Below are 21,328 nucleotides of genomic sequence, written 5' to 3' on the forward strand. Positions count from 1 at the left end.
GGTGCTGCTGCTGGTGCCGGTCTGGGGCTGGTCCGGGGCGGGGGCCTGCCCTCTGCTCCTCCGCCCGCCTGGGAGCCCTATTCCAGCACCTTCCCTCAGTCTTGCCATTCTCGTTCACCTGTCTGCCTCTCTTCCTAAAGGATGAATCCTCACAGCACAGGGACTGGGACTGACTCATGTTTGAATCCAAAATAGGCCGTTCAGGGAATACGCATATCCGAATACACAGAAAAGTGAGTGGATGGAAGAAAGTGTGGATGCCAAAGTCTGTATCTAAGGACCTCTCACCGGAGTGCCGGCCATCACCTTAGAGCAAGAGGGAAGGAGAGAGGAGGGATCAGTGGGAGAGGAGGGAAATGTGAGCGAGAAGGAGGAATGAATGAAAGGAAGAAAGGGCAGAAGGAAGAAAGAAAGAAGAAAGGAAGGGGAGAGGGAAGGAAAATTGTTCCCCCCACGTCCACATCTAGTCTAATAAAGATGTAACTGGATTCAGACTCCTAGGGGTCACATCTTAGGTCTGACAATTAAAAGAAAGAAAACTTGAGTCATCAGAAGAGCAAAATACAGCCTCAGTGATGCCCAAATTAACTTCCAAAAAAGATATCTTCTCCCGCAGCTAGGAGGAGTTGGCCAGTGAGTCACTTTCACAAAAGGAGACTTGTGGAGCTGTCTCAGCATCACTGGGAGGCTGAGCTGGGGGAAGTCCAAGGTCAAGGACAGATGTGGCAAAGGAATAGTGTCTCCTCACCAAATGGGGGTGGAGTTGCACTGTGGGATGCTCTGTGGAATAAAAGCTCTGGCAAGGCAAGAAGGCCTGCACTCTGAAGTGGTCCTCACTGCTTTTGGCCTCGTAGCAGGTGGGCTGGCAGTGGGTCCCGTCCCAGGTAAGTCCTGTCCACTACTCTCCATTCATCTTTCCAGGTATCAGTGTGGGCACCGAGGGACCTGAAGACTCCCAAAATGACGTCACTCAGCGCCCTGCTTCCCAAATCCTCATTCTCAGATAAACACGATTAATCAGCAGCTGCTGACCCTCAATCCTGAACTCAATGGCATTTTAAGTGCTGCCCACAAACAGCCTCACTTAAATCTCACAATAACGCTCCAATATAGGTAAGTAGTTGGCTTTCAGAGATACTAAATCTATGTATTTCTGCCACAGCCAAGAGCTTTTCTTTGGGCAAATGTAAGAGCTTGCAGTTAAGTACTTTCTCCACTAAGGGGCGTGCTCATCTCCCGTTAAAAGTGCCGGTCAGGCTTTGCTGCTGGCTCAGATGGTAAAGAACCTGCCTGCCAACGCAGGAGACATGAGATTCAGGTTCTGTCCCTGGGTTTAGAAGATCCCCTAGAGAAGGGAATGGCTATTCACTCCAGTATGCTTGCCTGGAGAATTCTGTGGACAGAGGAGCCTGGCGGGCTACAGTCCCTGGTGTCGCAGACTCACTACTAAGAGACTAACACTTTTCACAAAAGGGACAAAGCAGAGGGATCAGGTTCAACACCCTGAATATATTCTAAACGTCGCTCGTCTTGGTAGTAATATGGGCTCTCATTCACAGTTGCGGCACCCAGTGCTAACCGACTTCATTACGGTTCACGGTCACTTCAAAAGCCCTGGTCTCGACCACTTTGCTGGAAATGGAGCCGTGACATTTGGTGGGAAATAAAAATGAATAGATTCACTCATTTGGCTTAGGAAGCATCCTCCTTCCCAGCCTCTTCCCCTAAATTTCTCAAATTACCTTTTCCACCCAGGGAAGCGTGTCTGGTGGCTGAATCAACTTGACTCCAGTTGCAAAAGGGGAAGAAAGGAAGGAAGGAAGGGCTGAAATCCTATCCAAGCTGATCAGAATGAACTCTGACTGCTCATTTTCATGCAACATCCACTTAAAATTATATTGCGGATCTGGAAAATTCTCTGGGAGTGTAAACCGGGATAGCAGGAGATCCTCCATTAGCGATCGGTACCCCACCCTGTACGTATAAACAGAGGCAGGAGGTGTACAGAAGTGGAGTGTTGTTTTCACAAAGGATGCTCCAGCAGGAAACTCGACATACACAGAGGAGTTAGCAGAGTGACTGTGGAACTTCCCTGTTTGAGCTCATCCAGCAAGACCACAATTAATCCAAACAAACAAGCTGACCAAGTTTATCTCCAGATTTCTGTTTAAGTCCAGCCCTGCTCTTGATGACTCAACCATGCGCTATCCTGGTTTAAACTTGACCCTGCAGCCGGGGTTCCCAGGCTGGTGTCTGTGGCCACAAGTGACTAAGTTTGAAAGCCGTGCCCTGCGTATGCTCCAGGGTTGCCAGCTCTCACAGACAGATCAAGTATTGTTTAGGTTATTCCTAAATTCCACTTGAAGATAGCAAATTGTTAACTCGAGCACCAGGTCAGGGGCTGCTCCGCAGTTCCTAGCAGCTGAGAACCCAGGTCAACAAAGCAATCCCAGGTCATTTGGTGGAGTGGAGGGCGGAATGTGGGAAACACACTGAAGAGACCGTGGGGACACTGGCTCCCCTTTAACTCACTAGCCTATGGCCTTGGCCATGAATCTGACCCAGGTGGTAAAGAACCCATCTCCCGATGTAGGAGACATAAGAGACACAGCTTCAATCCCTGGGTCGAGAAGATCCCCTGGAGGAGGGCATGGCAACCCACTCCAGTATTCTTGTCTGGAGAATCCCATGGACAGAGGCACCTGGAGGGCTACAGTCCATGGGGTCGCAGAGAGTTGGACACAACTGAAGCGACTGAGCACGCATACTTGCAGGCAAGCACTACATTAAGGATGTGAAGTTCCAGTGTCAAATCTCCCTTTCATCCTGTATATCACAAGTAAATGGTTGTTTTAGGACTGATTGTCTTAAGATACATGAAACCAGGGGCTCCCCTTGAACTACTTTCATATTCACTTTGTTTTAAGGGTGAGTTCATTTACTGACAGTCCTCTTCCTGCCCCCACCACCCATGCCGCCTGGCACAAATCACAGCAAAAGAAGTAAGCAGGGATGGCATTCAGGGAGCCCCCACCTCGGACCAGGTCTTAGGCTGAGGGCTTGTCATACCAGGATCTGCATCCTGGAGCCTGGGACAAGAAGGCTATACAATCTTTACTGCTGCCACTTTCCACAATGCCTCCCATTCTCCTGGCCTCAGTTAACTCATCTGAAAAAAGGATCAGACAGAAGCAAGGCCGAGTGATCTCACAGAACCCTCTAAAGACAACTTTCATGAAATTTCCAAGGCAGAGCTCTCTCAATAAATCTTTGTTGAAATAACAAATAGAAAACCAGGTGTTTCAATGCAACACTTAAGATAAAACACACACACACACACCAACAGAAAACAGGCAACCCACTGTCTGCAGCAATTAATCAAAGTGACTCACTAATATTTTGTCTGTCACTGACCAGGCTACTAGCATCTCTCAGAACCAACACCAGCAGCTCCCGTTTGTCTCCAACCAGGCTGTCAGCAGATCAGGGCCGTCCCTGCCAGGGTGTGACCCAAAAGATGCCCAGGGCGCACACGGCTGGCGCCCCCTTCCTACCCTCTGCCTGGGGAGCCGGTTGGCATGGTGATGCCTGAGACATTCTTCACTCCTTCCCTTTCACTCTATTATCAATGTGTGAGATCTTGCCCCAGAAGAACAGAGAAATCCTGAGGGTGAGGTCTGATGTCAGGGGAGAACAAGCAAGTCTTTGTCAGGCCGTTCAAGGAGGAGGCCCAGCCCTGGCTCTCCAGCCGCACACAGAGGGGCCTGTGCTCGCTCTGCCCAGAGCTGGGGGGCCTCTTCACCGGGGCATCCTGAGCCCTCTTCCTCGCCTGACATCGGAGCTGAGCATAGTGGACGGGTTTCCACTTGGGAGCAGGTATTTCACACCAAAAGGGCTTAAAGCAGAGCTTCCACCCACAGCCACGCCAGACAACTACCCACGAGAAATCCGCTCGCTAAGCTGCTCCTCCCACTTAGCACAGTAGCCCCTTCCCTATTCATCCTTGGTCAACTCCTCCATCCTGCTCTCCGCCTACTTTCCACTCCCCCGAGCCAGGCTCCCGCCTCCATCTCCTCCTTGCTACCCCCTCCTCTCCAGACTCCCAGCTCCTCTGAGAAGCCACCTGGTTCAAGGAACTCTCCAGCCTCTGGTCTGCTACGAGACTTCACTTTTTCCATTGGACAGAGGAGGTGTCCCACACTCGTGATGTCTCACTGTGTTTATTGTGTTGCTGACTTCAGCTTTGAAATGTCATCATCTAGGAAAAGTTCTGCTTGGGGGTGGGGGGTGGGGTGGATTTCCCCTGGTGGCTCAGACATTGCAAGAATCTGCCTGCAATGCAGGAGACCCCAGTTTGACTCCTGGGTGGGGAAGATCCCTTGGAGAAGGGAATGACAACCCACTCCAGTATTCTTGTCTGGAGAATTCCATGGACAGATGAGCCTGGCAGGCTATAGAATCCATGGGGTCACAAAAAGTCGGATACCACTGAATGACTCATTTTCACTTTTTCACAGGACAAGTTCTGCACGCAGGAGATGCCTAATAAACAGCCATTCAATGATTGAACCCACAGCTCATCCCAGAAACGGAATTGAATATTGAAGTGAGGTTTTAGCAAGGAGATCAAACCAATCAGTCCTAAGGGAAATCAACCCTTCAGGGTTTATTCTTCATTTGGAAGGACGGATGCTGAAGCTGAGGCTCCAATATTTTGGCCACCTGATGTGAAGAGCCGACTTCCTGGAAGAGACCTTGATGCTGGGAAAGATTGAGGGCAGGAGGAGAAGGGGACGACAGAGGATGAGATGGTTGGATGGCATCATCTACTCAACGGACATGAGTTTGAGCAAATTCCAGGAGATGGTGAAGCACAAGAAAGCCTGCGTGCTGCAGTCCATGGGGTCGCAAAGAGTCGGATATGACTGAGTGACTGAACAATAAATTGCCCCAGAACCCTGGCTAGCAGCAGGGTCAGGGCAGAGAGAGCTGACTGGCAGGAAGGGGAGCCCGTGGGGCGTTGATGGCCAAAGTCGCGCCCACATGGATGACTCCACAGGACTCCTCTCTCCGCCAGTTTGCAGCCTGCTCCTGTGCCCGGCTTCCTTCCTGCTTTCCAGGTCAGTTGCAGGCTCCCTCCTGGGACTTCTGGGCTGGCAGCTTACAAGTCCCCAGGGAAGAAAGGAAGTTCGCCGTCAGGGCCAAGCCCAGCAACTTGAACTTCTCCGGGCTGGAAGACTGAGCTGCCAGGAGGCTGGGGGGCTGGAATGGGGGACAGAACAAGGGAGCAGCTACCCTGAGGCTCCTGGCCGAAGGCTGGGAGGACAGGGTGCAGCTGAGCCCTCCGTGTACTCTGTACTGGCTCGGCTGTTCTGGTTCCAGGGCTGCGGGAGGCCCTCCATGAGGAGGTGGGGGCTCTCGTTTCTCACCTTCTAAAGCTTTCTGGTGGTGATAATGCAAATTCAAGTCCTACACAGGGGTCCTGTGGGACTACAGGGGAATTCAAGGACCCTCCTTAGGGACAAGTTCAGAAACAGGAGTTGGACAATCAAGCCCAATCCCCTCCTAGTAATGATGGAGGAGGGAAGGGGTGTCCAGGGTCAAAGGTGTGTCCATGCCAGGCCTGGACTAGAACCCAAGTTCACCCTGATGCCTGTCCTTCATCCTATCCCTCCTTCCCTTCCTCCCTCTTCCTCCTTCTCCCTCCCTCCCTCCCTCCCTCCCTTCTTCTTCCCCTGCACAACAGGGTACAGTGTGTTGCCAGCATCAGAGGGATCTACAGAGGATTTCTGGGCACACGTATCCCTGACTCCACAATGAGTTGCTGCTGCAGTCTGAAGCCCTATTTATAGGCTTCCCCAGTGGCGCAGTGGTAAAGAACTTGCCTGCCAATGCAGGAGATGCAGGAGATGGGGGTTTGATCCCTGGCTTTCGAAGATTCAGGAAATGGCAACCCACTCCAGTATTTCTTGCCTTGGAAATCCCATGGACAGAGGAGCCTGGTGGGCAATAGTCCATGGAGTCACAAAGAGTTGGACATGACTGAGCATGCATGCACACTTTCTCCTATTCATAGATAGGGTGACACACAGCATGGGGGTGTGGGAGAGGGACAGTTAGAAGAGGGCCTGAATCCTGACCGACTGATAGCTATGGGCCTCAGGTGAGATGCTTCCTCTTCCTGAGCTACAGGCTCCTCCTCTGCTGTGGCCAGTATCCAGACTCCTCCTGCTGTGCTTCTGAACATACAATACCATGGCCTTCAGTGACCTTGGCACATAGGGGATGTGTGCACATCAGCAAGGTCAATTCTCACCTGCATCCATCTCCAGACAGCAAGCGTGCCTGAAGGTCATGGGCACCAGGCTCTGTGCTCGGTTAAAACAAATTCTATATAATATGAATGTCTGCATACTTGTATGTTGGCTTCCCAGGTGGCACAGTGGTAAAGAATCTGCCTGCCAGTGTAGGACCCAAGAGATGCAGGTTTGATCCCTGGGCTGGGAAGATCCCCTGGAGTAGGAAATGGCAACCCACTCCAGGATTCCTGCTGCAAAATTCCACGGACAGAGGAGCTTGGCGGGCTACAGTTCATGGGGCTGCAGAGAGTTGGACACAACTGATGGGCTACGCGTGCACACATACATGTATGTACATGTACTTTCATATATATCAGACCCGTTTACACATGAGAATGTGCATATACATAACATCTATATCTAGATTTTTTTTCCTAAGAGAAACATAGGACAGATACAGTTTCAAAAATCTCCTGCCTCCTCCTTTCTACTTCTTTTCTTGGTCCCCTTTATCCAATTCTGATCACTAACAATCTCCATGCAGTCAGAGAAGGGATGAACTCAAATTAGTCAATGATTATTTTTAGTTATTGTCGGGAATGAGGTGGGAGGATGAGGAGGTAGCAACTAAAAAATGTATTTTTTCAAAGCAGAGCTGAGGCATTATCTGTGCTACTTCCTCCCCAGTGTCATCACGGAGGACTGAGTGTTCGCCCTTATTTATGACAATGCTGTTTTGTACTTTCTCCCAGCCCCCAACTCCTACTCATCCTTCAAAACCTAGCTCACATGGCCCCTGTTGGAAGAATTCCCTGACTTGTCTGAGCAGAGGGCAGGCTCCCTCTCTGCACCACATCACTTTGTTTACACTGAGGCTCTTGCCCACCATCTCCTCCTGTTACTGCTGGTTCCTCTGTCTTTGTCACGAGCTATGAATTACTTGGCGGGCCTGACCGGGCTTGATTTGTCTGGATGCTCCCAGGCCTAGCATGGTGCCTGGTGCATCGTGAGGGTTCAGGTATTGTCTGTTTAATGCATGTGTACAATTCCATTCACCTGCTGGGAAAGACTGAAGGCAGGAGAAGGGGGCGACAGAAGATGAGATGGTTGGATGGCACCACCGATTCAATGAACATGAGTTTGAACAAGCTCCAGGAGACGATGAAGGACAGGAAGCCTGGTGTGCTGTAGTCCAGGGGATCGCAAAGAGTCGGACAGAACTGAGCTATTGAACAACAATGACAACAATGATTCTAAAGAGAACACTCTTGTTTTAGTGTTCAACAGAGAGCGAGGGTTCAGAAATGGATATCACCACTTGCTTACTGACTAGAGAAAACAGACCGAGATCTAAATTCCATTATTTCTACTAGAACAGCATGGACTTTTGTCAGCCACTCTCTCCCATGAGAGACAAGACTCGTGTTCTAACCATTTACCAGTAATTTGTGCACCAAGATCCAGGTGCAGTGCCACCAGCATTCACCATCCCCAGGGACCTCGTGGTGGAAAGGTTGGGTACCCTCACAAGCATCTCAGTTGATCTGTATGAATCTGTTTTACAGCTGAGCTATGATCATATACCATTACAAGGAATAGAAGTAAAATCAGCACTTCACAGAACAGGGGGTCAAATAAAAGCTGACTCTCTGCTTTGTAAAACTTCTGCATCAAGTCCATCCGTCTTCACTTAAGGTTCTGTTACCAGCTCTGAGCTGTCTTCAGGATTCACCCAAACCTCTCAGCCTGACATTCAAGGCCCCTGGTTAGTCCTCCCATCCTCTGTCTCTGAATGAGTCTTTCTCGCTCAGACTCACCTCACCTTCACAGCCACAGGGCCACCAAGAGGCAGCCCTTGTGTACGCCTCTCTTCTGCCTGGAAATGCCCAAGCTTTCCCTGAAGTTTCCCGCCCTCCCTGCTATTCACCTGGCAGACTACTCCTCTCAATTCCAGGACTCAGTGCAGATAGCGTGTCCCTAGGAAGCTTCCTAGCTATGCCCTTCATTCTGCTTACATTCTCCCAGGGACAGGGAGCTCACTACCTCAAATGCTCCATCTCTTGGCTCCCTCACACCCACTCTCATCTGATAAGTGGTGTGCTGTATAATTACTAGCAGGCTTCTCAGGAAAACCATAAACCACCTGAGGGCAGGGGCTGGATCTCAGCATCTTTTCCCCAGGTATCTAGCACTGGTACCAACACAGAATAGGCACTCACAGGTTTGCTGAATGGATTGGTCCTCCCTCAACCCAAAAGGTCAGGCTTGGCAACAGTCTAGGTGAATGAATTCTAAGAGAATTGGTACCAGTGACTTATGGGAGGTACCAGCAGAAAATTCCCACTCTGGAAAATTGTTTCCAAAGTAACCAAATTAGGACAACTGCTCACTTGGACCTGATTTATCGATACATATTCTCCAAGCAGCCTTGAATGAGTGCCTGGCCACAGGCTCCTAGAACGGGGCCAAATCTCATTTATCTCCAGAGTCTCACTACCGAGTGCCCAATACAGGTTTGGGAATGAGTGGTGAGTACTCTATTGGGCAAGAACATCCATCTTTATTTCTATTTCAGGATGTTTCAGGGATGAGGCCCTTGAGATATTCTGGGGAAGAGGGAGGAAGGGTAGAGGAGGCTCTGGAAAAGTCAACCAGAACGTAAAAGCCAAAGTCTTCACAGCGGCTCACAAGGCCAGCACCACCTGCCCACTCCTCCTGTCCTCACCTCCTTCCACTGTCCCTCGTTCCTTCTGTTCCAATCCTATTGGCCACTTGTAGCCCAAGCACATCGCCGCTTCACAGCCTTTGTTCCCACTTTCCTTCAAGCCTCCATCCCCAACTTTGTTCAGATCCTGCTCCAGTGACACCTAGTCAGGGGGGCTTCCCTGGTATCCTGCCAAAAACAGGAGGCTGGGGGCTACAGGCATACAGGCACTGCTATCACTCTGAATTGGCTTTATGGTCATTATTTTCTGCTTTATTTTTTCCATAACACTTAATACTACCTGGGATAATATATGCTTGTTTATTTACTGACATGCCCTTGATCCCATCAGAATGCAAGCTCAAAGGGAACAGGAATTATGCTTTGTTTTGCACAGATCTCTAACCCCAAGAATGCCCCTGCTGTGTAGACATGCTCCATTCATATTTGTGGAATGCATGGATGGCTGGATAAATTAATGCCCCATAAGAGCTAACAGTTAAGGAAGAAAACCAGTGCCATGGCCCTGGACAAACACGTGCTTGAAACCTAACTGTCTCATTGAGGGGCCAGAAAACCTGCCCCCAAATCAGCTGATCCCAGCTGTAAGGACATTCGTCTGGATCTTGGAAGTACGCTGGTCTGAAGTGGAAAAGCTGCTAGCAGTGAGTTAGTTTTCAGCTACTATCTGATGGGACAAAAGACGTACTCAAGAGGCTGGGAGGGTGGTGAGATAACGAGCAAACCTTCAAATGGTTGAACCGCAGAGGGTGGTCTGTCAAAGCTAGAAGAGGGAAGGCTGCTACTGAAGAGGAACGCTGAATCGAGCTGTTAACAGGTCTTCTCTTCTTTAACCTGTCCCTAGGGTTTTGGCCACAGGTTCAAAGGGAGCCCAATGGGGGCTCAAAGCTGTACTGAAATACCTCTGAATATGGTTGACCAGGGAAAGAAGCTGACATTTTTTTTTGAGGTTTACCATCAGCAAGAACCCACGCCAATGCATTATTGTGTCCTTAGAGCCTAAGGACAAGCCTTCAACACAGCAGGGACTGTCCCCATCTTACAGTGGGGAAACTGAAGCTCAGGAATTTACGATGATCTAAGCAAAAATCACTCAACCAATAAATAGCAGAACTGAGATGTGAAATCAAGTCTGTCTAATTTCAAAAGCTCTTCTCCTTCCTCTGAATTATGCTACAACTCAGGGACCCCTCGGGGGAAAGAAATCATAAGAGGAAGAAAGGCAAGGAGCACAAGACAAATCAGTTCCCCTAAGAATGAGAATCTGGTATAAGGAACTAGTCTGGGACAAAATAACCCCAGGACCTCAGAACTGGAAAATACCTGAGAAATCACCTGGCCTTACCTTCTGTACTATCAAGCTTTATGAAATGCTTCTGATTTTGCTTTTCAGGGAAAAATCAAAATATGTAAATGAAAAAGAAGAGCTTTAGGAGAAGACAGCAGACGCTAACAGCGGCAAGCACTGAAAGAGCAGCAAACGGGCGTGTGGTCATCACGGTGTATCGTCACCTCCGTCGTGACTGCTGACCTTGGATGTGTGGGGGCCCTGGGCCAGCTTAAAGGAGATGCACTAATACCCCAAAGTCCCAGCAGACGAAATCAGCGATCTTAAGTCACCTGGGAAGAACGTCAGCTTGTGAGGTCCGTGTTCAAAGAAGAGTAGGTGTGACCCTCTCCCCTTCCAGGTGAGAAGAAAAGGACCCAAAACTGACTCGGAGGCGGTGGGAGAGGAAAAAACCAACATGCTGGCGACGAGGGAAGAGGCAAGGGGCACAGTAGCGGTGCACCGCGGTGCCAAATTTACCTCGAAATTCAGCTGATTCTCCCTCTCAAAATATTATGCCAAGTGAGACACCAGCCAGGCCTCTGGCATGAGACTTAAATTCATGTCAGATCACCTACTTCTCTCCTTGCTGGTCTTAATCTGGATGGCCAGGATGGGCAGAAAGAAACCCTCAGATGGATTCTGTAGGGACAGAGGAACCTACAACGACAGCTCTGGGCTGCTCCCCCTCCATGTTTCAAGCTCCTCTGTTTCTTGCCTCAACACTCAGAAGATTCATATAGCAAATGCTCCCACTCAAAATGCAGTTACAAAACCTGGGGACAGTTCACGACTTCAGAATGTCAGCTGCTTTGAAATACACATCAGTTCTTCATTATAGCCTTGTTTTTCTCTTTTTTCTCCTTGTACATGTATGCGGTGTAAGGAAGCATGACTTCCAATCAGAGACGAGAAATCTGGCAGAAGGACCATCCTTGAGACTTCTGGGTATTCCGGAAGCCCGAATATCACAGATTCTCTGCACTAAAAATGCTGGTCATCACTGTGCTTTCGGCTAAAGGCAAAGACAGTTGTTTCTTACCTGGAGATCTCTCCCGTGACTCGGAGTCACCAATCCAGGCTGATGGAATGAACCAGATGAGCAGCTGTTCGGCCAAGACAAGTCTGGCTCCCCAGATCAGGGCTGTGGCCCCTGAGAGTACTGTGGTTTCTCTGTCTCTGGTGAATGATAATCTGCAGAAAGGGAACACAAGTCATGTTACTAGGAGAGGCCATTTCCTCTTCTACTCTGGCCATAACACATTCGTTTACACAGAGCAGAGAGAGCCGCAGAATCACCGATTACCAGGGACGGAAGAAACGCAACAACCTTAACACAGGTAGTTGGGGAAACTGAGGCTCAGAGAAGAAAAGCGCCTCACTCAAGGGTCCTGCCACTTGGAGGGAGACTCCAGATCAGAACGTGTCTCTGATTCTTCGGTCTCTGGAATTTTAAAACAAATTTTTAAAAAGCAGCCACATGACCCATCTGACTTCTCAAACAAGTGGTCATTGACCCTGAATGGAACTCTCTGTTTTTCTTTTTCTTTTTTAAAACAGATTTTCCAAAAGAGAGGTGGCACTTTTTCCAGAATGCTGTTTTTGTAGTTTTTTGTAGTATTACCCCCTGGGAGCTGAATGAGTAAAACAGTCCACCTCAGGCATGTGGTTGGGATGGTTCTCCCTGTTTCCCATTAGAAAAATACTATTATGGAAGAGATTGACCCACGAGCACAGTGGTGGGTGGACTCGGTTTTTTAATGAGAGTTGTCTGTATACCCAGACCCTAGGTCTGCTGATCTGTCTCTGTCTTTTTTTTGTCTATCTATCACTGCATGTTTCAGGAAAACACAGAAATACACATGGACTCTGCTCCCATGAATATCATCCATTATGTGATTTTCCCTTTTTTTTTTTTATTAAACTGTAATTGATTTACAATATTGTGTTAGTTTCTGGTATACAGCAAAGTTATTCAGCTATGGTGGTGGTGAAGTCACTCAGTTGTGTTCAACTCTCACGACCCCATCGACTGTAGCCTGCCAGGTTCCTCTGACCATGGGATTTCCCAGACAAGAATACTGGAATGGGTGCCATTTCCTCCTCTAGGGGATTTTCCTGACCCAGGGATCAAACCCACATCTCCTGCATTTCAGGTAGATTCTTTACCAACTGAGCTACCAGAGAAGCCAATTCAGTTATACATATATACATGTATGTGAGTATATCCATTATGGTTTATTACTGGATATTGAACCTAGATCCCTGTGATACACAGTTCAGTTCAGTTCAGTTCAGTTCAGTCGCTCAGTCATATTTGACTCTTTACAACCCCATGGACTGCAGCACACCAGGCTTCCCGGTCCATCACCAACTCCCGGAGCTTGCTCAAACTCATGTACATCGAGTCCAGTGATGCCCTCCAACAATCTCATCCTCTGTCATCCCCTTCTCCTCCCGCCATCAATCTTTCCCAGCACCAGGGTCTTTTCAAATGAGTCAGCTCTTCACATCAGCTGGCCAAAGGATTGGAGTTTCAGCTTCAACATCAGTCCTTCCAATGAATATTCAGGACTGATTTCCTTCAGGATTGACTGGTTGGATCTCCTTGCAGTCCAAGGGACTCTCAAGAGTCTTCTCCAACACCACAGTTCAAAAGCCTCAATTCTTCAGTGCTCAGCTTTCTTTATAGTCCAACTCTCACATCCATACATGACTACTGGAAAAACCATAGCTTTGACCAGATAGACCTTTGTCAGCAAAGCAATGTCTCTGCTACACAGTAGGACCTTGTTGTTTTATTATGTGATTTTTCTGAACACTGTACATTTGAACAGCCACTCCTCTATGCAAAACATCAAAACCAAAGAAGGGATCCCACATTTATGAAGCAAAGCATTCACATCATGTGAATCTTATAGTTTCCTAATTTATCCTCAAAAACTTCCCCTAAAGGTACCATGAGCTCCATTTTCCCAAAAGGTTAGACCTAGAGCCAGGTTGGAGAGAATTAGAATGCCCTGCAGAGTCATAAAGAAAATTCAGTGCAGAATTAGGCATGGACTCATCTCTGACTCTGAAATCCATGTTTTGTTCATCTAAACTGGACTAAGTTATTAGGCCAAAAAACACTAGGATCTGTCTTATTTTCCAGTGTGTTAGCTTGAAGGCAGGCGAAAGTTCTCTGGCAGCTGTTAATGCTGTCAGGACATGAAGGGTTATTCTCGTTAGATTCTCATTCAGACAGGAGGCTCGAAGGGCCCTGGCTTCCTGTGTGCTGCCAACCAGAGCTCACGTGCCCCAGAGACGCTGGGCTGGCCCTGGTCCTGAGCAGCCAGAGGGCCTGTCAGGAAATCATGATTATCAACGGCTGGCCTCTGTTCCTGGTCTTGGACAACAAGGGACAGGCTGGAGAGATGGTGGGGGGTGGAGAAAGGGGAAGAAAAAACAGGAAGTGGTGGGGGAAGGGAAGGAAATGACAGAGAAAACACAGCAACTCCTGCCTGATGAGAAAGGGATTTATGAGCCCTGCATTTTGGGAAACCAGGTCACGGTGGTAGCGGACTGGGGAGTGGGGGGATCAGGGACAGGCCGGGGAGAGAAGTTAGCTTCCTCCACGTTTGGGGTCGTGCCTGTTGAATTCCCAGCAGAGCACAGGCCAAGGAGAAGGGTGCCCACCACAGGTGCTGTGTCCCAGGGGCACCTGACAGTAGACCTGGAGAAGGTGGCTTTCTAAAGAAGAATCCAGGGGAGACCACCTCTCTCACCTCTTGGTTGTGGCTGAGGCCAGATGTGTCACAAAAGGACCTGGAAACTTTCGAGGCAATCAGTATCAGGGGGTATGATCCCGTCCCCACCCCTGTCCAGCTCAAATGCTCTCAAAATTAGAACCATTTTCACGTGTTTGATTAGGACTTGATCTCCCCCAGTGGGGTCCAGCAAGGATCACACTTTCTTCTATCGCAATACTAAGACAGTCAAGGCCAGCAGAATCCTGGGTCTCCTCCAGACCATTACTCTAAGTACTTCCAGAATCTTTTCCTACCATTTTGTTCACTTTACTTAATTACAGACACAACGAAAGTCCCCCAAGTCCCAGTGGGCACCATTGAGGCTGGCAGTCACCTGGTAAGCTGAACAACCACACAAATAGAAAGCTAAACTAATAACCTAATCACTCTGTAATATCAATACTAATAATACTTTACAGGATCCGAATGGGTACTAGAGGGTAGGCAGGGAACACAGAGGCCCCCCATCAGGCAAGTCCCAGATACCAGTCCTACCCACTCCAGTCATTCCCCAAACTTGTTGTGCATCTAGGGAAGCTAAAAAAAAAGAAAAAAGTACAGCCCAACCTGGAGTAGGGGCCAAGCTTCTGGAGAGATCTATGTCATCACTGGCTCTGGCCCACAGACCAGCATTTAGATAGCTTGGGTCCTCACTCAGCCCTCACAGGGTCCCACCTCCTTCCATCTTGTCCATTCAATCATGGAGACCCTCCCAAGGAGAAGCCTGCTCCAGGGTTCTGGCCTTGATTCTGTAAATACTCCCCCACCATCCAAATAAACACAGAGCAATGAAAAGCAAGCGTATCTTTGAGAGGAGTCCAAGCTTTCTGAAGGGATGGCTGGCGATTTCCTGTCTGAGTCACCCAGAGGCCAGAGATCCGTCAGGGAGCGCAGAGTCAAGTGGAGAAAGACACTGACAACTTCCGCCTCTGGTCCCCACCAGCAGCCCAACCTCACACAACATCAGCACGGGTTTGCTCCTGTTGCCATGGTTACGAATGACCGGAGACACAGCCACTGTCCCTTTGCCCCAGGGAGGAAACCAGCACCACCCGAGACCACCAGCAGGCGGCGCTGTGGCAGCACCTGAGTGCTCGTGCTCAGCCGTGTCTGATTCTGCGACCCCATGACCTGTGGCCCACCAGATGCCTCTGTCCATGGGATTCTCCAGGCAAGAATATTGGAGTGGGTTGCCATGCCCTCCTCCAGGGGATCTTCCTGACCCAGTGATCAAACCCATGTCTCCTGCATTGCAGGCAGCTTCTTTATCACCTGAGCCCCAGGGAAGCCTCTTGTCAATATCTTGTCTTCTTTGGTCATTTTAACAGCTTTTTGACCAGAGACGTATTAATACATCCTTTGTTACCCAAACGTTATTGACAAGAGTGTTCCAATATTCACTTACAATACAAATCGCTGGTCACAGGTGTCAGTTTCTGCAAAAAACTCCCGGATCAATAATGTGTTAAGAGAGGGACAAAGCACGGTGTTATTAGCCCATGTTAACGATGGGGAAGCTAAAACCCAGAGACATAAAATGACTTCTCCAGGTTCACAGGACAGAACCGAAACTAGAACGGGCATCTCCTCATCTGCTCCTGTCTAGTGACCTGGGACCTTTTCACTACCTCCTGTCAACCCCCCTCCTCACCTCCCCCATTCAGGGGAGGGACTGAGAAATAGCTTAGGACGTCTGTGTGTCTTCCATTTTTGAATGGTTCTAAAAGTGGTATCACAGAGAGAAGGTGATACCTACAGACGGAGAGGGAAGTGGAGAGCCTAGAAGACCACCTGCCTGCCGTCCAAGCTGAGGGGACTCAGAATCCAGAGCAGGGCAGAAGCCTACTTGTTCCAGCCACAAGTCAACCAGCAGCAGGGCCTACACCCCGAGTCAGAGAACCCCAGAACGCTCTCTCCCACAGCAGCAGGGGCCCCAGTCAAAGTGAAGAATGACAAAAGGTAAGTGTGTAGATAATAAATATGACTCCTGCACATCAGGTTCCTACAGTGCATCAGGCGTCACTGAACACTGGAGACCTGGTGCCTCCCTGACTCACTGGACAGATAGGCGTTCTTCCAGCTGCTTTTACAGATGAGGAAACTGAGGCCTTGTCCAAGGCACTTGGCTTTTGAGCGGTAGAGACAAGATCTGAATTCCTGCAGTCTGGCTCCATTCCTCCTCTTAACTACTATGTTGTTAATAGTCCATCTCCCCATGTGGCGCTGGTGGTAAAGAACCTGTCCGCCAATACAGGAGACTTAAGAGATGTGGGTTCGATCCCTGAGTCGGGAAGATCCCCTGGAGAAGGGCATGGCAGCCCACTCAAGTATTCTTGCCTGGAGAATCTCATGGACAGAGGAGTCTGGCAGGCTACAGTCCACAGGGTCTCAAAGAGTCAGACATGAATGAAGTGACTTAGCAGGCACATACTCCATCTCAGTTACATTTAAAAAAAAAGAAAAAGGAAAGAAAGGCAGAGGCACACAGAACAGTCAATTAGTGGAAAGAAACAGGGAACAAAGGAGGTGCACTAGAAGCAGACACTACCTTCATGCCAAAGCGGGAGGAAAGGAGAACACTCTCCAGGGTGGGAACTAGTGATTGAAAGGTGCTGAGCAGGCAGGACCAGGATTCTGGTCCCCAGCCCTTCCTGGGTGGCAGCCCTGCCCCCCCACCCCCTCGGTGTCAGCCAGCACCAGTAAAGGACTTCCTGGCTTCAGTACTGACACAGCACCACTCGTGGGAAGAGGAAGTGGGGTGGGCTGTGGAGGGTTGGAGGGAGGACCCAAGATGGGAGAGTCATCAGGGTGGCTGGAAGGGATGGTGTTCTTGAGAACTCAGTGCCCACGTCACAGAGGGAGGGACCCACTGATCAGCTAGTGAGTGAGACTCTGACAGAAGTTCCCACCCAGAGCAGTGAGTGCACACACTATCAGGGAGCCTGGGTTCTAGTGCTGGATGAATTCAGACTCAGGAAGATCTGGGGAGCAGGGCAGGACAGAGAACATCCTTCCTCATTTCACGGACAGGGAGACTAGAGCCAAAATAACAACAGTCATGACGTCATCATCATCATCATGGCAGCCACCATTTATTGACACCTGTCGTTTATCAGAAATGAACTAAATGCTTCATATAGGTTACACAGTAATAACATCAACTCTAAGAAGGCCATATGATCATTCTTATAGTTGAGATAAGCTAAATCATATCCTAAAGGTCAAGTAGCTAGTTGGTTAGGAGCAAGGATCTGAACTGTTTGTTGTCTAACATTTTTGTCCATGGTCTTACCTCTAAGCTACTTGTGTCATGAAATGGTGACAGGCTTTGCCCATAACTGATGGTGCTAACCCACAACCAACTTTTGAACTGTTAAAGCACAAAGGTACAGGTCTTTAAACTTAGACATATCATCCACACTTTATCCATACTATGGATCCACTTAAGTATCCACACTACGTATCCACCTATGTGGTTACATACAATTAAGGTAAACAAGCTGCTTATGAGCCAAACCTGGTTCTTGCCAGAGTGAAAAGGGCCTATTAATAATGCTGCTGGGGAACTTCCCTGGTGGTCCAGCAGTTAAGACCCCACTCTTCTGATGCAGGGGGAGTGAGTTCAATCCCTGGTCAGGGAGCAAAGATCCCACGTGCTGCACGGTGCAGCCAAAAAAATAAATAAAAAATAACCTGAGGGACAGCAACAGAAATCAATGAATCAGAAAACAGGAAAAAATTAAAATAATAATGATGCCGCTGGGACAACAGGCATTAACCAGTCCTGTCCCAGGCACACAAAGACGTTTTGTCACCCTGCTATAACCACAGTTGCAGGGGTGGGTTCTTTTAAGCCTCACTGATTCAGTGGAGAATGCTACTGCATGATCTCCTGCTTTCTAATTTACCCAAACACTCCTTTGCAACAATCCACTCTCCCTTTGCTCACCAGAAAATCCTCTACATCCACTGGCCTCATGGGCCTTACGTATAAAACAGGCAGGCTGATGATAAAGTGGATACCCTATGACTTGGGAAGCAAGGGTGTGACTTGTTCAGCAATAGATTTTGAAAGCACTGCTGGGCGCCTGGTGCCCTCGCACCCAGAACCTCAACGGGCAGGTGTTCTGATAACCAGCCAGTCCCCCAGACCTGAGGGCTCGGCGTCTCTCTCATCTCTGGCAGCCCAAGGCAACAGGACAGGAAACACAGTGCAAACAGAAGCTGCTGCATCCTGCTGGAGAAACCGCCGCCCACTGACAGGACCCAAGACCCTGCTTCCTTGGAAGGGGGCGCATGGCTGGGACAGGTGCCCTGTCTCCATTGCCAGTAGGCACCGATCCCCCAACCCCTGGAGGGTGTGGGGTTATACCCACCTGTCCAGGGATCTCTCCTCTGACTCTATGAGCCTGGGGAGGAGGGAGGCTGCACTTAAAGCTTGGTTTTTGTGTCTTAAGCCTTTTGTTTCTTTTCCGCCTTCTTAAGAATCTCTGATCAAGAGGAAAAAAGAATCTGCTGTTCTTTTGAAACCAGGAAGTCAGTCTTAAATCAATCTCACACATCAATACAAGTGAAATGCTAACAAGAGAGCAACGGGCACTATTAGTCCATTCTCTGAAGAGATGTTTCCTGCAGTTATTTAACCAGGGGCATCCCAGGACCTCTGGACCAGCGATTCTCTGACAGCTCAGGGAAGCTCAGTGGTGCTGGGGAGCCCAGAGACCCCTGGAGGGACTGGTGAAGACACAGGCCACGGGGCCCTGCAATAATACACACAGCCAGCCTCTTGCTTTGCATAGAAGTTTCTGCCAGTGATGATTTTTGATCAAGAGGAAGACCTTTTTTTTCCCCCAAATTAGGTCACATTCATATGCCATTGGGGTTTAGGGCATGGACTTATCTTTTGTGGATCACTTATCTTATTCAACCCTCTGGGGTTCCCTGGTGGCCGGGGTTCCCTGCCTGCCAAAGCAGGAGACGCCGAGATATGGGTTCAATCCCTGGGTGGGGAAGATACCCTGGAGTAGGAAATGGCAACGCACTCCATTATTCTTGGCTGTAAAATCTGATGAACAGAGGAGCCTGGCAGGCCACAGTCTATGGGGTCGCACAGAGTTCGACACGACTGAGAGACTAAACCACAATTCAAGCCACTACTGCTATCAAGTTATTGTTATTACTATTATTATCGGTCATGCCACTTAGGGATGGCTGAAACCTCGGGGAGGTAAGGGACTTAGTTAACGGCACCCAGCAAGTAGGTGGCAAAACCAAGAGCAGAACACAGTTCTCCTGACTGGCTCCTGCTGCTTCTATCTCAGCACGTGACCCCTTGAGCTAGGGGCTAAGGGCAAGGAGCCCAGACTGGAGCAGGAAACAGCCCATAGACAGACAGAGACACAGCCTGGACTCAGGCCATCCCAGACTGTCAAGAGAGCAACGGGGGCAAGCGTGACACAACCATCACTCTTCTTCACTCACTCCTGCCGGACATCGGGTGCACATCACATGACTGCCTCATGTATGACAGTCACGAGGTTGGTTCCATCAGGTCGTCCCCTGGGGTCAGAGAGTGGGAGACACCTTAGAGAGACAACGAGATCAGCCTCCTCTCCCTGACAAGCCTGAGTACCAGCACAGTCAAATCGCAGATTGCTGGGGCTCCTTCATGTTCCCGCCTCCCTTCCCAAGGCTACAACTCCAGGAACATCCCCTTTCTGGAAGGACGAGGGCACAACTTAACAGGCTTGCATGCGTGGCCATCAGCAGTGGTGCAAGCCTAGACACCCTGAATGCTTCACGGTGGGGCCAGGAAACCTTGGTGTACCCTGAACTTGGTCTTGCTTGGGCTGCGTGACCTTTGGTCCCTCACTACCTCTCTCTGATCTTCAGATGCAAAGTCTGCTCAGTGCAGACTTAGAGCCACAAACACGAGCAAGCCTCTCCCGGCTACTCTGAAGATCAAATGAGCCTCGAAAGCACCACAGCTATTTACGTTCATACGCTCTCTGTGCCACTGAGGTAAAGTGCCTTGAGAGGTGGGGCCCACGTCTTCCTGATTTTCACAAGCTATCACAATGAGTTCAAAGTCCTGCACAAATGACAAACACTGATGGCCGAGTTTGTAAAATTCAGCCTCCCTGGGGGCAGGGAGGGAGAAAGAGGCAGCAGAGACACAGTAGAAAGAGGCTGGCATCTGGCTGCAGAGGACTCTCCACATGCCCATGCTTTCCGTGTGCCCAAGTAATGATCTCGTCTATCAGATGTTTCTGTGCTAGTGGGAGGATGGCGCTGCGGAAAGAGCCTGGGGTCTTGTGCCCAACAGTCATGAGCTGTAACTTTCGGACACCTGGCTGCCCTGTCTGTTCAGTGGGAATGATCTCTCTCTTTTAGGCATCTGGGCGACCCGACATAAATAGTGGCCAGTCCAAAAAGAAAAAAAAAAAAAAAAGTAGCCAGTGCAGTGTATGTGTGCTCAGTCATGTTCAACTTCTTGTGACCCCATAGGCTGTAGCCCACCAGGCTCCTGTCCATGGGATTTCCCAGGAGTGGGTTGCCACTCCTTCTCCAGGGGATCTTCCCAACCCAGGAATCGAACCCAGGTCTCCTGCACGGCAGGCAGATTCTTTACCATCTGAGCCACAAGGGAAGCCCTCAAATTCCACAAATACAACTGCCCCCTACATAAATGGAGCAAAAACCTGGGCTATCAGAGTCAATGATTGTTATGGAAGTTCGAAGTCAGTGCTGCCTGCAGATAACGAAGAAACGGTACCTCAGCCAGACTGGACTGAGCACAGCCTGAGAGCCAGTCTGGCTGGAGGCATTTGTTGTGCAAGTTCCCAATGACCCTGTTGCACTCCAGCACCTCGTGCAAAACCTGGCTACACTCCAGCACCCAAAAGCCACAAGGGTCTCACAGGACAAGTATCACCCAAGGACCACAAACCACCTGCGAACTCCCAGCAGCCCCTGGTCATTGACACAGGGCACCTTTGAAGTGGTTTGGGTTGGGTGTTCTACAGAGACCTTGCTTACGCCATGAGGCTAGGAGGGGTGGGGTTGGGGGTGGGGGTCAGCAAAGCACAGGGGGTTGAGAAGCGAGAGATCTGAGCTCCAGTTTCTGCTCTGACCCTAAATCTCTCTCAGAGCCCAAGTACATCGCTCAGCACTATCTGCATAATGA

General features: G+C 49.5%; 1 protein-coding gene across 2 annotated transcripts in view; it reads right to left on the bottom strand.

The window, feature by feature from the left end:
* The window catches only part of CYRIA (CYFIP related Rac1 interactor A), a 101,629-nt gene that overhangs the window by 46,889 nt on the left and 33,412 nt on the right, over positions 1 to 21,328 (bottom strand). For both annotated transcript variants that reach the window (XM_055399610.2, XM_088841201.1), the window contains exon 3: positions 11,394 to 11,545. The gene's annotated coding sequence lies outside the window, so the exon portion shown is untranslated. The remainder of the gene's footprint in view (positions 1 to 11,393; positions 11,546 to 21,328) is intronic.

The sequence above is a fragment of the Moschus berezovskii genome, chromosome 11, assembly GCF_049115385.1.
Source record: "Moschus berezovskii isolate FMDL1 chromosome 11, NW_MosBer_1.0, whole genome shotgun sequence".
Classification (NCBI taxonomy): domain Eukaryota; kingdom Metazoa; phylum Chordata; class Mammalia; order Artiodactyla; family Moschidae; genus Moschus; species Moschus berezovskii.